The sequence below is a fragment of the Helianthus annuus genome, chromosome 11, assembly GCF_002127325.2.
Source record: "Helianthus annuus cultivar XRQ/B chromosome 11, HanXRQr2.0-SUNRISE, whole genome shotgun sequence".
Lineage (NCBI taxonomy): Eukaryota > Viridiplantae > Streptophyta > Magnoliopsida > Asterales > Asteraceae > Helianthus > Helianthus annuus.
Window position 1 is genome coordinate 183,200,443 of NC_035443.2, and position 17,783 is coordinate 183,218,225.

A 17,783-nucleotide genomic window follows, 5' to 3' on the forward strand; every position below is an offset into this window, starting at 1 on the left:
TGGGTTCAGGTAAAACACGTATGTTTACATAGAACTAGCAAGTTACGAACACGTAGTATTCATGCCATACGCATAGAGTAATATCAGACGAGTTTATGTAAAAGCCCATTGTGAATAGCCGGCCCAATAAACATATGCAGTCCAAGACTGGTGCGGCCCAACAATTAATCAAACACTTTAACTTATGCAATTCAATTAATCTTGTGCGACAACCACTGTTTGTGCGATTAGGAATGACTTGTGCGATTGGGTGTTAGGTTATACGGCCCAAATATCATAACGGATCAGCAATACATTCTTGGCCCAACAGATAACGTATAAGTGGCATTGTGCGATTCAAAACATCTTGTGCGACTAAAGATATAAGCCCAATGTGTTCGGCCCGAACTCACTAACATGACTTGTGCGATTGACTTTGGGCTTGTGCGTTTAGAGACCCTTGTGCGATCTGGGCCTCTTGTGCGGTTAGTGCATGTGCGATTGGACCTTGTGTGTTCGGTTTGTGCGAGTGGACTTGGGCTGTGCAATAGGCATGTGCGGCCCAAATCATAATACCCGGCCCAGAAGCTTGAGCCTTGTACGACCGAGCTACACTTGTGCGATTGTTTACTAATTCCGGATTATATGCCTTGTTCGGTTACAAGCATTAACAAACTTCCAATTTTCATTCAATCAATTATCAGTTAATCAGTTTCCTTACTTGCACACACTCAATTAACAATTAACAATTTGCATATTATCGATCAAACATGGGATTTCATCACCAATTCTTATGAACCCTAACAACAAGACATGAACACTAAATAATTCCTCACTATTTAGTTGGATCAAACCTTACAATACTACAACACATACACGCCGATTACATGCATACCCGATTCCCTAGCACACGATTATCCATCAATATCACAGCCGATTACATTTATCAACATTCTAATCATGATGCCATAATCTAAAACATAGCATGTTAGCCGATTAACATCTAATCGGTTTTAAATTATTTTCATGAAACCTAACCCGCAAGAACATCAACACATAATTCATATTGTTCATCACATCAACAGCCCTAATCATTCTAGTCTAAGCATGAAATCATATAATCGTTTAATAAGGAAAACAACATAAGACACTAACCGTTTGAGAAGAAACGAAATCAAAAAGAGCTTCAAGAGGTGTGGAGGGTCGCCGGCTTCAAGAGATGTGTTAGGGTTTGTGTGTTGTGATATTTTGTAACAAATAAGATGCAATCCCCTCATATGTGTGTTTGTACGTGTAAAAGAAAGAGTAATGGGCCGGCCCTTACTTGGGCTGCCCTTGAAGTCCAAATACAAGCAAAACGGCCCAAAGGCTTATGCGAGTGTGAGTGTGAATGTTGTGTGGTTCAATGCATACATACAATCATGCAATACATACACATATGCACATAATAACAAAACATTCATTAAATCATGGTATCACATAGACACGTAACGCTACATCAAAGTAAGTCTAAAGTTCGAGTTGTCACAGTATCCCCAACTAAAAAGAAATTTCGTCCCGAAATTTGGTATGCACTCACTGAGGAAGCTAGATAAGTTATATCGTTTGTTGGTTTTCCTGGGGTGTCACATCCTCCCCAACTTAAGAGAAATTTCGTCCCGAAATTTACTAGTGGTATCAAGAGTTGGTTCAATCCCTTAAACAATTGAGAATATTGAAGTTTTAACATATCCTTCCGTTCCTATGTGAACTTCAATCCACGTGTTGAAGCTTAACAAGCCCTCACGACTGTCATATGACTCATACTAGCGAACCTTGACTTCTTAGTCCATGTCTTCGATAGATTCCCTGATATATACAACTGATCTAATAGCCTCAAATTCCGGTAAGGGTATCACCAGGCTTTCATCGGGCAACCACTGCCTTAAACCTAGGGCATACATACCATTACGATAGTTATCCCGTTTCATCAATTAGCCTGAGTTTGTGAGCCAAGTCACCGTTTGTTCCAGTAATCCGAATGTCTCACGCGTCGGAAAGTAAGCTTGCCAAAGAATGGGACCCAAATGCGTCCAGTTACGTAGTAAGCGCCGTATGCCTTCTGTTCTAATCGCTGTCGTGAGCCACGTATGGCTTCAGCTTTGACATTTTCGGGTTGCAATGCTTCTACCTGAGCATTTCGTATTTGTGCTAGAAGGCTAGGCTGAATCGTAAGCTGTAGCGCTCGCACGCGCCGAGGTAAAGTGTCCTTCCGACTGAGGGCGTCAGCCACAACATTGGCCTTGCCTGGATGGTACTTGATAGCGCATTCGTAATCGTTCAGTAGTTCAACCCATCATCGTTGACGCATGTTCGAATCCTCCTGCTTAAGAATATACTCGAGACTCCTGTGATCGGTGTAAATCGTGCACCTGGTACCGTACAGGTAGTGTCGCCATATCTTAAGCGCGAAAACTGCAGACCTCAGCTCTAAATCGTGCGTCGTGTAGTTCCGTTCATGAATCTCGTAAGCAATGACCTTGTCGCGCTGCATTAACACACATCCAAGACCTTGGATGGATGCGTCACAATATTCTACGAAATCGTCCGTGCCCTCTGGCAATGAGAGAGAATAGGTGCGCCGCAAAGCCTATCCTTTAGGTGCTGAAAAGCAGTCTCCTGGGGATCTCCCCACGGTAGGTGACACCCTTCGGTGCCAGTAGTGTAAGTGGCTGCGCAATCTTCGAGAAATCCTTGATAAACCGTCTGTAGTAACCTGCCAAACCCAAGAATTGGCGTATCTCCGTTGGCGTACGTGGTGCAGGCTTGTTTCTGGTCGAACCTCCCTTGGATGGATCGACATGGACCCCATCCTTGTTCACTACGTGGCCTAAGAAATGGACTTCACGAAGCCAGAAGTCACATTTCGAAAACTTGGCGTACAGCTGTTCCTTTTGAAGAAGCTCCAAAATAAGGCGTAGATGCTGCTCGTGTTCCTCCTGACTCTTGGAGTAGATCAGAATGTCGTCGATGAAGACAATGAAGAACTTGTCTTGTTAGGGTTTGCACACCCTGTTCATAAGGTCCATAAATACGGCAGGTGCGTTCAATAATATTAAACCATCCATCATATCAGTTCGGCAAATTGGTACCAGGAACGCCAAAAGTCGGTACTAAATTGGTACTTAAGATCTTTCAGTTCGGCAAATTTGGTACCGGTACCCAGAACAATTTGCTCATCTCTGACCACTGGTTTCATACGAACAACATCGTTACCATACAACTTTTTTGGTTGCTTTTCTTTCGGTTATCTTTTAGTGTTTTTTTCTACATTTTATTTTTATTCTTGTCAGTAGTTCCGTTCGCAACACGCTCGTAGTAATTTTAAAACACATGTAAACACAGACTAATTGCGGCGAAATTTTTTAAACCTAGTTTTTTTTTTTTTTTTTTCAATTCCTATGGATTCAGAATCTCTAGTGAACCTAGGATTCCTTCAATTAATAATCCTGTATTAACGGATTTTTCCCTAAGGTAAATAAGAAAAAAAAATACCAAGAACACTACACTACTTTTTTTCCTTGGCGTGTATCATGAGGGTTACCCCCTAACACAAAGTTTTATAATCCCTAATTGTTGATGGCAAAGAAACTACCCTTTCTTGCATAAGAAGTTAAGAGCATATAGTTGAACCCTAGAGGTGTTCAGTGAGTTGATTATAAAGTTATTCAAATTTTAAACCTTTGAAACTAGATTCGAAAACCTGTTTGAGTTTGAATATGCCGGTTGGATCAGTTCATGAACTCACAAAATCAAATTCAATCAAAAATTGAATTCACTATTGAAATATCTTACATATATTAAAGTTATATACATTCACTATTGGAAACCTTAACTTTACTTATTCTTTTCTGAATATACCCTTAAAATGGTGTAGCATTGTTGAAATATATGTGTGAAGAAATGTGTCACTTCAAATTGTTAACATCTCCACTCTAAATTGTGGACCTTGTGCAATCTAGCTCCTTAATATGTTTTCTATGCATTTATTAGTGTCGGGCTTTCTTATTATCATTTATGTAAGGATAAATTACAATTTTCGTCCTTTATGTTTGTATCAGATTGCAATGGATAGCCTTTAAGTTCAATAATTACAGTCACAATCCTTTATTCAGAAAACTCATTACATCTTTCGTCCTTTAACACTAACCAAGTTAAAATTTTCAATTAAACCTAATCAATTAAGGATAATTTTGTAATTTTACCTATTTACTTAAAAATGTATTTAGAAAGAACATAAAAACAAAAAAAGAATATTTATTTATATTTATAGATTAAACACCTAACCCTCTCATACATTTACATTCCCAACTCTCTTCTAACCCTATAACCCGTCGCCGGCCACCACCACCACCACTCCAGCCGCCGGCCACCATCGTCGCCGGAAGCACCACCACCACCACTCCTTTCTCTCTATTTCTCTCTCCCCTCCCTCCTGTACTCTCTCTATCCCTCCTCCTCCTTCTTGCTCAACAGACGGCGATGCCGGAGGAAGGGAGCAAGCGAGCCATGCTTCTTCTCCACCGCCTTCATCAATACATGGAGATTGTTGAGGCTCAGAGACTGGAATTGGTTTTCCGGCGCCTAGGGTTCCGCTGCTTAGCCAGACGACGACGACGCTGATTTGGGTTGTGGCGTCTGCTACTTCTGGACCTCTGGTGATCCTATCAGGCTTAATTGCAGTTGTTCATTGATTCAGGGGGTGTTTGGGTTAGCTTATTTTGGAGCAACTTATGACTTATTAACTTATAAAAGTTAATAAGTTGTTTTTTAAGTGTTTGGGTTAGCTTATTTTAGAGGATTTTGTGTGTGTGAGAAGTCATTTTTGAGAAGTCAGAATTCACTTATGACTTATATAACTTAATAAGTCATTTTGAGAAGGAATGCCAAACACCCACTCAATCGTCTGCAAATATGCTTGAATTGTTGGATTGGAAAGAGAAAATATCAGTTATTAATGTCAAGATCAGATAAGGTGTGGTATGTATTTCTTCAATTTGTGTTTGTATTTTACAATTTACTAGATTAGATTACATTTTAGTAGTTGGACTTGCAGATTGAGATAGGGTTTTGTAATTAATTATTCGGTTATAGTGAACCTGGAGCTGCTGGTGTAAAAATTAACTCACCGACATAGTGGTTGTAATAGGCGGCTAAGGAGTGACTTAAGTGTCTCTACCACCGCCGGCAATGGTTCGTGTAGGAGATTTTGGATTTTTGAAGTTAACTGTGGGGTAATATTTTCAGAGATGTGGCGGTGAAGATTGTTGTTAGTATAGAGAGAGAGAGAGAGGGGGAGTTACAGAGGTTGGGCGCCTGGGCGGCAGACGAGGTGGTGGTGGCGGCAGATGAGGTGGTGGAAAGATGTGGTGGTTAGAAAATTGGAGAAGATAAGATCTATATGTATTTTTTTTTGTTTTGTTTTTTTTTTAAACATTTAAATAAAAGCATGAATTTACCATAATACCCTTAAGTGAATAAATTTAACAAAAAAATTTAACTAGGTTAGTGCTAAAGGACGTACACTGTAACGAGTTTTGCAAATAAAGGATTGTGACTGTAATTATTGAAGTTAAAGGCTATCCGTTGCAATCTGGTACAAACATAAAGGACGAAAAATGTAATTTATCCTTTATGTAAAATATTAGTACATGCATATGCATCCTAAGCCATATCGGGGTCCCCACACCTCTAAACCTTGTCTATAAATGTTTAACGTTTTATTTTACTTTTGATTTTAATCTTTCTTTTTCATAGTGATATAATTAAAATTTGAATAGATCAGTTTTTAAAAAGATCATTTAGTATATTGTTAACAATTATAATAATAATAATAACTAGGGCTTGTAAACGAATCGAACGTTTAGTGAACAATTTGTGAAGCGTTCGGCGAAAAGTTCATTTGTGTTCATTCGTTTATTGAATAAACAAACACGAATAAGAAATCTCGTTTGATAAGTTAAACAAAGGAACATGAACATGGGTTGCATTCGTTTGTTTATATTCGTAAACATTCGGTAATGTTTTTCATTTATGCTCGTTCATTATAGGATTTTTTTTATCTTATATGTTTATTTTATTATCCTTAATTTTTTAAAATTTGAAACCATAGTTTAACTATATGCCTCTGCTAACATCCGTCATTTAATCATTCCAATTTCAGTTTGTGTTAAAACTTGAAAAACTTCTTAAGTTTTGTGTTAATTATGCTAAATATCTATTTATTTTTGGGTGATTATTTGGAATCTCTCTAATGAAAAATTCATATTGTACTTTTAAATGAATACATAATGTTGGTTTGTGTTCATGAACATTTGTTTGGGTTTATTTGTGTTCGTCTATGTTCGGCAAGTGTTCATAAACAATTCACGAACATGTTCATTTCCTTAATGAACGAACAAGGACACGAAATCTCGCTCGGTAAGCGTTTGTGAACCATTCATAAACATGTTCATTCGTTAATATGAACGAACACAAATAAGATCTTGTTCGTGTTCGATTCGTTTACAACCCTAGTAATAACAATAAGAATACTAGTGTCATTGAGATAAATATTAAATCATAAAAGTTCATACTAATAAAAAGCTTGAGAAAAAAAAAATATATGAATAATTAAGTTGGTAGTGTATTATATATACCTAAAAAAAACATTAGGTATACAATATTTCTCATTGATTGGTTGAGAAAGGCAATCACATCGCTATCATATACATGTATGCAAGCAAATAATTAAAAAAACAAGTAGTCTGATGGTTAGTACTATGGATTTCAACTTGGCATACTAAGACCCGATTTTGACGATTTGTAGTTACTGAAAGTCCAAAGAATAAAAAAGTTAGGTTTACCGTTTTCTTATTGATTGGTTGAGAAAGACGATCACACCACTATCATATACATGTATGCAAGCAAATAATTAAAAGAGACAAACAAGTAGTCTGATGGTTAGTACTATGGATTTCAACTTAGCATACTAAGACCCGATTTTGACGATTTGTAGTTACTGAAAGTCCAAAGAATAAAAAAGTTAGGTCTACCGTTTTATCATTGATTGGTTGAGAAAGGCGATCACACCGCTATCATATAGATGTATGAAAGCAAATAATTAAAAGAAACAAACAAGTAGTCTGATGGTTAGTACTATGGATTTCAACTCGGCATACTGAGACCTGATTTTGACGATTTGTAGTTACTGAAAATCCAAAGAATAAAAAAGTTAGGCCTACCGTTTTCTCATTGATTGGTTGAGAAAGGCGATCACACCGCTATCATATACATGTATGCAAGCAAATAATTAAAAGAAACAAACAAGTAGTCTGATGGTTAGTACTATGGATTTCAACCCGACATACTAAGACCCGATTTTGACGATTTGTAGTTGGTGAGAGTCTAAAGAATAAATTGTTTTAGATGCTACGATTGTGAGCTTTAGTTTTTTTTTTTCTATTTATTTGAAAATTGTTGTACTGCATTTGATTATATTATTACTTCATGCGACTATTATGTATTATTTGTTAGAGTTATAATTTTCTTTATGGAAATAACTTAAAACAAGGCAAAGAAACACACTCGGAAGTGATAAAATTCTAGTGGAGACACAGACAAACGTTAACGAGTATTCCATTAGTTAAAATTCACCTCTAGAATGCCACATATGTTGTGTCTAATATTTTTATTGGTTCTAATGGGAAAAAAAAAAAAACTCTTTTTTTCCTTTCATGTTTTTTTTTTTTTTTTTTTTTTTTTTTTTTTTTTTTTTTTTTGCTAAACAGCTTCTAATCATTTAAGTTAATAACTTAATTAATTATAGTACTTTTTGAAATGGTAGTTAAGATAAATTCAGTTTTAGGTTTCATTATTTTTTTATAATTTTATTATTTAACAATAATATTTTTTTTTATCTACATTGTGAATGAAGCCGATATCGGTATCATAACGAACCGAACCTTGTTTTGTTTTGCCTTGTTCTTTTTGTGTTCGCTTCTCCCTACATTTTTTACTAAATAATTTTTGAAACTCAAAATTTATTATTTATATAGTATTCCAGAAATTTTTTTGGATACATCATGATTTTTCCTCTTTTGATTTTCTTTCTGATTGGTATGTCGAGTGTCGATGGGACCTGTAGCTACACCGTAATGAAATATTATTAATATTATAAAACAAAGGAATAAAAAGTTCCTATAATTAGAAAATTATATTAATAATTGATGATTTTCTCTCCATAAGTAATTGATCCTATTTTAGGATATCTTGAGTTAGAAATAAAGATATTGTGACTCCTTGTGATTATAACCAAAGATTTAATGCTATAAGCACTATGGTAAAGTTACATTATTCTAGTGTCATTAAAATTTCTGGCCCATAGAATGAAACTATGTATGAAACACCTAGGGAATAATATTTGGCTTGGAATTATTGGTATAATTCTTTCATTAAAGCTTTTGTTTTTCTATTCTAAAAAAAGTAAAGAAACCAACATCATTTACATATTCTTCAAAGAAACACATGAAGCTAGATTTTGCTGCCTAAGTATCTAGAAAAAGGCATGCTTGTATTGTGAAAATAATACTTTTAATGTTGATGAAGTTGATGAAGATGATAAGGAGTGAGCAGACTTTTCTATTGATCAGTTGAAGAAAATCAATAAATATAAGAATATAATTCAATTCAATTGATCAATTGAAGAAAAACAATAAATATAAGAAGATGTTTCAATTTAAAACAGATATAGCTTTTGATCTAACTGGAGTTACTGAGCATGTAAGACACGGGCGAAAGCATGTTACTTAGACCATGCGTAGTCGTTGGAGTGAATAATGCCCCACCCTAGGGCGTTTTGCGTCATGTGGCAACCCAGTCAGCAATGGGGCATTATTGGGCGTTTTTACAAAATGGGTATAGTGGGGATGTGGGACATTATGTTAAATGAGATGTAAAATAATTAAATAAAACAAAAACTCTCAAAAAATCTTATTGGATAACAAAAAGGGAGATGGAAGGTGATTGGACAATGAAATGGGGGCAATGCGTGTTTTAAATCATGCTGGAGGGGCTTTTGTTGCAAAATCACGCCCAGGGGGCGGTCGAGGGACAATATTGGGCGTTACTAGGGCTAGATTTTGAAAAAACACGCCCTACTACGCATGGTCTTAGCTAGAATGGGTTAACAACATCATGGTAGTTTTCTCCTCGAAACAAAACTTTCCTTTACTCCAACCTTTGATTTGACTTACAAATATTTTCATTATTTTTACACTTATATTCGGTTTTATTTTAAGTGGTATAAGTCCACCCGTAGTGGTAAAGATTTTGGACGTTTTATGCCCAACAACGCTCCAAAATGCCGCCGCCACCGCCTCGTTGGGCGTTGTTTTCAAAAAATGGGGGGGGGGGGATGTTTTGTAAAGAACGCCGGTGAATGATTATTGTTTGACCAATGAGAAGCTTCCAAGTATTATTTTCTGTTTTATTTTTTTAAAGAGTAAACTGCTAAAATCGTCCCTGTGGTTTGACTCAAATTGCTAGATAAGTACAAAATCAACTTTTTTTGCTAAAACAGTCCCTGTGCCTAGTTTCTGTTGCTATTTCAGTCCAATAAATTAACACCGTTAGAACCTCCGTTAATGAATGGGTAAAACTGCTAAATTCGTCCCTGAGGTTTGATTCAAGTTGCTAGATCAGTCCAAAATCAAGTTTTTTGAATTTGTTAATTATAAACTTATTTAGGTATATAATTTTTCTAGACTTGCACTAAATTTTTGAATTTGTTAATTATAAACTTATTTAGATTATAAACTTATTTAGGTATATAATTTTTCTAGACTTGCATTAATTTTTTGAATTTGTTAATTATAAACTTATTTAGATTATAAACTTATTTAGGTATATAAATCATTAATATCACAAGAGAAAAAAATCCTTTTGTTAGTTATTTTGAAAAATTATTTGTTAGTTATTTTGATTATTATTATTAGGCAAATTGAAAAATAATAATCCCACCTTTCTGAAATTGGCCGATAAAAATCCCAAGTCAGTTATTAGCCAATAATAGTCCGACCTCATCCATTTTTTTTTTTGTAAAATACTCTGCTGTTAAAATAAGCTTAACGGAGTTAAGTGTTTTTCCGAATTACAAATCGATGTTTTAGGGCTTTTGATCAGAACGAGAATACGAGTCAATTGATGTAAAACTTACCTCGAAATTGTGTTCGAAATGGTTTGAATTTTGTTAATTGGAAGTTAAACACCCGAATTGAAGCACCGTTTTCGTGGGTTGGGGGCAATATTTCAAGGTAAGTTTTACATCAATCGACTCGTATCCTCGTTCTGATCAAAAGCCCTAAAACATCGGTTTGTAATTCGGAAAAACCCTTAACTCCGTTAAGTTATTTTAACGGCAGACTATTTTACAAAAAAATTGGACGAGGTCGGATTGTTATTGGCCAATAACTGACTTAGGATTATTATCAGCCAATTTCACAAAGATGGGATTATTATTTTCCAATTTGCCTTATTATTATTGTTATTATTAAATGTTTACTAATTATATACTTAAGTATTTAAATAAGATAATACTTAATTTAATTTAAATAAAATTAGTTTTAAAAATATAAATGTAGCTTTTATGAAGAGCGTAATTTAACCGGCCCAGCCTTAAATACTGTTTTATTTTGATGTTGTTGTTGTTGTTGTTGTTGTTACCATGTAAATATTTAGTATTTATTTAAGGATTTAAATAAGACAACAGTTAATTTAAACAATATTTAGTTATGAAAAATACAAACATTATATGTAAATTTAAATATTAAGAAATTAACATAATTTTTATTTGTTTTTATTTAAATCGTAATATTTAATGTTTAATATTTATCAATTATTTTAATTTAATATTTGTATTATAAAGTTCTTTTATTCATTTTTTCTACTTAATTAAGTGGTTTCTTATTTAATAATACTTATCATTCAGGTGAGGTCGGACAACATGTCGTGCCAGAACAAGTCTCATAAAAAGGATTATTTTGGTTTGAGTCAAAACGGGTTCGGGTCAAACCAGTGTTTAAGACAGGTCAAATAAAATTGCGCTCTCCAAAAGAGCTACATTCTGTTTATATTTTTATAACTAAACATAAATTTAAATTATATATTTAGGGTAGACTTGTAATTTATCTTAAATTTTAAGACATTTAAGAAAATATATAATGCATTTGGTACAAGTATTGATGCATTAAGAACCTGTCATTTACCATTTTTTTTCTCTTGTGATATTAATGATTTAATCAACGAACATAAATATAACTGGACCCGCCTTAAATAAGTTTATAATCTTGTGATATTAATGATTTATATACCTAAATAAGTTTATAATCTACATAAGTTTATAATTAACAAATTCAAAAAATTAATGCAAGTCTAGAAAAATTATATACCTAAATAAGTTTATAATCTACATAAGTTTATAATTAACAAAGTCAAAAAATTAATGCAAGTCTAGAAAAATTATATACCTAAATAAGTTTATAATTAACAAATTCAAAAAACTTGATTTTGGACTGATCTAGCAACTTGAATCAAACCTCAGAGAGACGAATTTAGCAGTTTTACTCATTCATTAATGGAGGTTCTAACGGTGTTAATTTATTGGACTGAAATAGCAACAAAAACTAGGCTCAGAGACTGTTTTAGCAAAAAAAATTGATTTTGGACTGATCTAACAATTTGAGTCAAACCTCAGGGATGATTTTAGCAGTTTACTCTTTTTTTAAAAGATAACAATTGTGTAATCATTGATGGGCATCAATGGGGATTATCCCACTACACCCATATATGAAAAACGCCCCATAATGCCCCTTTGATGACTGGGCTGTCAGATGGCGTAAAACACCCAAGATTGGAACATTACCACTACACATGATCTAATATGTGAATTATTGAATCATGAATGTTATCTATCCAACTAATTTAATTTTTGTTCTAGCAGTTTCAAATTATAAGATTTGACCCTTAACTTCTTTATTTCCAACTAATTTAATTTTTGTTCTATCAGTTTCAAATTATAAGATTTGACCCTTAACTTCTTTATTTATATAAGCAGATAATAAAAAAAAAGGGATGCTATGATTACTATGTATCAAATCTATGGGAAACCCTAAAACTCAAAATATTCAAGACCGGTGTGTATGGTGTATCAAATCAGTTTAAAATTTCAAAGGTATGGAACAATTATGGTGTTAAGTGACATTCGACCCGATAACCTGAAATATAGATACACATTTATCCAAAACATACTAAACTTTTTTTAATGTTGTATTGTCCTTTGGTAATAGAAAAAAAACTACAAATTTCCGAACTTCTAGTTTTATATTTTCACTTTCCTTGAATGAAAAGTATCTGAGAATTTAAACGTCAACTTTTAACACACAAGTATAACTGATATCTGTTGGTATGACTAATACTCGACGAGTAATTAGTCAACACATACCCACCAGACGACACGATTTATAATCATGTATGAGTAAGACTATTGGCAGAGGCGATTTTACAACTTGAGAATCTTAAAAATATGATTAACTACATAAAGATTAAATCTATTATACTTTTATGGGAAATTAATTTTATTATTCCCACCTTTTGGTAGTTGGCCAGTAATAATTCTACTTTCAAAAATTGCCACCGACAGTCCCACATTTTTAAAAGAAAAATCTTAATGGACCTTCGTCAAAAAAACTTAACTCCCTTTGGTTTTTTTTGTCTAATTTCAAACTGATGTTTTAGGCTTTTGATCAGAACGAGGATACGAGTAGATTAATGTAAAACTTACCTCGATTCGATGCTCCAAATGATAAAACCGTGCTTCAATTCGGGGTGTTAAAAACTTTCAATTAGCAAAAATTAAACTGTTTGGAGCACCGTTTCTGTAGGACCGGTTTTGACGCCGTTCGATTGCGTAACGAACGTTTCACGTGCGGAATCCGTGAACGTGCGTGACCGAACACACAATAACGTACTACTAACGTGATTTTATTGAAAGATACGACTTGTACGGTACAAAATCACGTTTACAACTACTTTCTCTCTCTAGACTTTCTCTCTCTAGAAGTCTTCCAAGTCTCTTCTTCTAACTCTCCCAAAAATCTTTTCAAAATCTAACTAAAATCATGACATAACCTCCTATTTATATGGTCAAGGCAACTTAATGAAAGTTCTCATTAATTACAAGTTTGCCACCTTGCCATTTCTAACTAAATATGACATTATGCGCTTGATTTCTTCCGGCTTCTCACTACGACTCGGATTGACGAAGGCGAGAGACAATAAATGCATCAACAATCTCCCCCTTGGATATTGCCGCAGTCAATCTCGTAGTGAAACTCATAGCAACTTGACTTTCTCTCTCTCTAAAACTCGAACGAAGATGTAGTCGACAGACAACTGCACTAACAAACTCCCCCTTGAATGTTGACGGAATCTTTAGTGAGAGTCTTCAACAACTCTAGCTCGAACAGAATCCCGGTGGATCTGTCTTCAGCTTCCGTTTTCTTCAGACTCTTCAGGCTCCCCCTTTCGTCAAGCTTCCGTGCTTTTGGGATCGACTCCTGGCTTTCCGTAGCAACATATCAGAAACCTGCACATCTCAACCTCTCTATTACAAACCAATAAAGTTGTGATTCAACTTAATGAATCAACTAAACATTTGAGAATCATTTTCATTTAAAAATGATCAAAAATTCGAAACATTCCAAATTTTGATTCAAATTAACGAATCATCTTAAACATTTCAAACCAATTAACCAACCAGTCTGTTCATCATGTTTAGCCTTTGAGATTTTGAAAATCAGCTCTCCAACATCAGTTGTCGAAAATCTTTTTGAATTTTTGAAAATAAGAAACATACATGCAAAGACAGAAATTAAATGCAGAAATGAAATATGTACAAACATATTTTTGTGAGTTTGTGTAAGAGGATCATATCAGTTTTTGAGACACATCACACGCACCGTTAAGCTTTTAGACATTTTAAGTTCTAAACGATTCACGTTGATTGACGATATAGTTGTCCTCTTAAATTTTCATACAACTTTCAATCTATTCAGGATACTATTTAAGTGTTTTATGAACTTAGTTCGATTCATGTGTCCCACATCTTGAATATACTCCCGTATCCAGAATCCCAATATTCAGTCTTACAGGCAAGAATACTACAATGATATCTGTACATAAATTAGGGGTTAAATGCAAGAACTGAGGGATCTCAGGTCAGAACTTCCGTTCAGCAGAGAGATATCAGTTTCGACTTAGCAGTGTGTCCCCTTTAGAGGATCTTTTCAGCTACAACAGATGATTATCAATTTTATTGTCTAATCAGCTGAGGGCTTTATGCTATGTTTCAAGCATTTTGCGGAAAGTATTAGCCAAGGACTAGGTCAGAACTACCGTTCAGCAGAAGTCCCGGAATAATACCCCAGACATCATAGAGTATAAACACCTAGTATATCAGAATACGAGACCTTTCAAACGAGATTTCAGGGGTTACCTATATATCCAAGTAGTGTTCCCCACGAATTTCACAAGTTTGAAATTTTAGGTTTATATCCCGAATAAATCTACTAAATGTACAAAAACCTATCGTCACATCATCAGTGAGACCGTTTATTACATTTGACATTACATTTCTTTAGCGTGATGTGATAGTCCACTGATTTACAATCATTTCCTCTTTTTCACAACAAAACTCATTTTTAAATTTTTAATGTTTTTTGACATTTTCAAATTTTCTAATTTTTTTTTAAAATTTTTCTCCCCCTAAAATCAAAATATGTTTCAATTTTGATTTTCTGAGAAAATTTGAAACAAACTGTACAAACTTGACAACTTGATGAGAATCACTTCAATTCTCTATCCACCTGGCATAAACAATCAAAACTTCCCCTCACAACAAACTATTTCCCATTATGATTTCAAAATACTTAAGTTTGTTTTAATCAAAATGGTTTTTCCTGAAAATTAGTTTTGTGTGACATTTCATAAACACGGGGTTTCATCACCTTGTTCTTCAGGTTAACATTTGTAGGAAAGATGAATCAAGTACAACTTAATGTCCCTGATTTATCTTTTGAAAGACGAAAAATCACCAGAGTGAAATTTCTCAAGAAATGTGCCGATTCATGTTCCACACTTACCAACCTGGGAACTCCGGCAAGTCAGGTTTTTCTATTTGAAAAGTTTCACCCAAGCCTGACTGTCCTTGAGTGATTTTGAATTCTTGTTTATCAATGGAGGAAAGTTCGTATCATCCATTGTTAAACCTGAATTCTTAGTTTTTATCTCAACAACCGGCTCTTCTGGTTTTGACGAACAAGAATCATTGCCTGAATGTGGCTTGTCTGACTTTGATGAGCCAGATTCATCGCCGACATGTGGCTCCTTTGTTTCCGAAGAAACAGATTCATCGCCACGAAATGTTACCTTCTTCTTTATCTCTTCTTTTGTCCTCAGATTTGCAGCTGACGAATTCGGTTTACTTGACTTTGCAGTTGAGTGAAGCGATTCATCAGTACTCTTATTCGATCTGTCCGGTGAACCCGAGGACAAAATCTTCTCCAGATACTCTCTGGCCTTCTTCCTCTTCTTTCTCAGTTTGTCTTTTTGCCCCTGAGAAAGCTTCACTTTCTTTTCTTGAACTTTAGGTTCTTCGACCTTCTGTTCTTTGACATTCTGTTCTGAAACTTTCAGTTTCTTGGGCTTGACAGTGACTGGTTTCTTTGCTGATTTCTGAGAATTAACCCTCAATCTTTCATTTGATCTCCTTGGGCAATCTCTTGCAATGTGACCTTTGATTTGGCAATTATAGCATCTTCTCGTCTCAAATCTCTGTCTCTGGCAGTTAACAGCAATGTGTCCTTGATAGCCACAATTGTAACACACTCTGTTATCATACCAATCACCATCTTCATACCAAACGCTCAGATCAAAGCACTGTTTGGCTTGGTGATACTCTTTCCTCTTCTTGATTGTTGGATTTGGCTTTTGAGCACTGTGGTCAAACCTGCACCACTTATTACCAACAATTTTTGAGTTTTCGGTTTTCAATTTTTGTACTTTTTGATTGCGATTGGATGATTGATCTGATGAGCTTTTATTTTTGTTTTGAACATTTTTCGACTTCTTAACAATTTGTTTTTGTTCAACAATCTTCTTAACAGGTTTCTGCTTTGAGCATTCACCTATTTCGGTAGATTGCAAAACAGTATTTTTGAATTTTTCTTTTAATTCTAAAAACAATTTTTGTTTTTCAATTTTTTCAATTTTATCATCAGATTTCTCATCACAATCTTCAACTTTGACATTGTCAAAGTTTGTGACATCGTCACTTATTGGAATTGCATTGATCGGTTTTTGGACATGAAATATTCACATACGTTGAAGAAATCAAAAAACCTTTCAATTTATTTTCAAGCTCGTTGATTTTCTTTCGAGCTTGCTCGCTTTCCTTTTCAAGTCGAATAATCTTTTCAAGATGAGAATTTATCATTTTTTGCTTTTCGATGTTATTTTTACTAAACACATTCCTCCCATCTTCAAGAATCTTTATTTGACTTTGAAAATCTTTTTCCATTTTTAATTTTTCATTTTCTGAATTTTTTATTTGAATTTTCAAAACATTTTCTGAATTTTTAAGATTTTTGTTTTCTAATGTCAAACTCTCTAATTCCCTCAAGAGTTTGGCATTTTCAGTTTTCAGATTTTCACAATTTGAGCACATCTCGATCGTTTTTACAGCTTCAGTTTTCGTTTCCACCCTGATAGCTGAAATTTCTTTAACCTGTTCCTCTACCTCTCGAACATTTTCCTCAGATTTGAATTTTGCTTCATCAGCTGCTTCTGCATTATTAATCTTTTGGAATTCAAGTTCTCGCTCTTTAATCTTCTCAATAAACAAGCTCAAATTCACATCTAAGTATATCTTCTTCAAATCTGACAAATACGTTATCCACCCATCACCCGGTAAAACATTTGCTAACTTGTTAACCAATTCCTCATTGGTCTTGATTATCTTCAATCTCACCATCTCCCAATACAACTCGATATACCTTTTGATCAACTCTTCAATTGATTCTCCATTGATACCTGTAAAATTTTCAAACTTGTTCAGTGTAGTATAAATTTCAGAATCCATGTTTTGGTATCAAAAGATTCACAATGACGAATTTTCAATCAAAGATTAGGCGATAGTAGATAGAATGAGGATTCACTCAGGCAAATGTCCAGTGCTTCACTAATCACCTCGAATCACCTGTAAACAAAAAATCAAACACACTATCAATTTTAAACGAACTGAATGCGTAAAATTGAGTGTGTGAAATCAATCTTAGACTCGTTGTCGAAGATTTGTGGACACGTTTCAATGTTGATGACGTGAGATCGCTGAATGAATGAACACTCCACTTAGCCAACAATATAACTATGATGAAACTTGGGCTTGGGCTAAATAGCACACAAAAATGATATCACCAACTTGGGCTTGGCCAATATTTCTTCAAATCACGTGATGGACTGCAGACTTATGATTATTATACCTGGGCTTTAACAGTGATTGGGCCGATGATATATGCCACTTATAATAACAACAGAAAATCAACAATTTTAAATGGCCGACAACTTTGGAATACTTTGATTCACTTGTGACTTTCTACAAATGATGCAATAAGTGGACACTTTGATTCACTATCCAAATGTCCAAAAATGATTAGACCAACCAACCCACTAAA

The 17,783-nt window shown here is 34.4% G+C and overlaps 1 long non-coding RNA gene across 3 annotated transcripts; it reads left to right on the forward strand.

Annotated features, from left to right (window-relative positions):
• Positions 1–4,301: 4,301 nt before the first annotated feature.
• LOC110891410 lies at positions 4,302–5,482 on the forward strand. 3 transcript variants are annotated; one of them, XR_002565307.2, is made up of 2 exons: positions 4,302–4,998; positions 5,075–5,482. It is a non-coding gene; the product is annotated as an uncharacterized LOC110891410 (long non-coding RNA). The 3 variants fall into 3 exon arrangements; XR_004873308.1 differs by having other exon boundaries at positions 5,113–5,482; XR_002565308.2 differs by having other exon boundaries at positions 4,302–4,993.
• Positions 5,483–17,783: the final 12,301 nt, after the last annotated feature.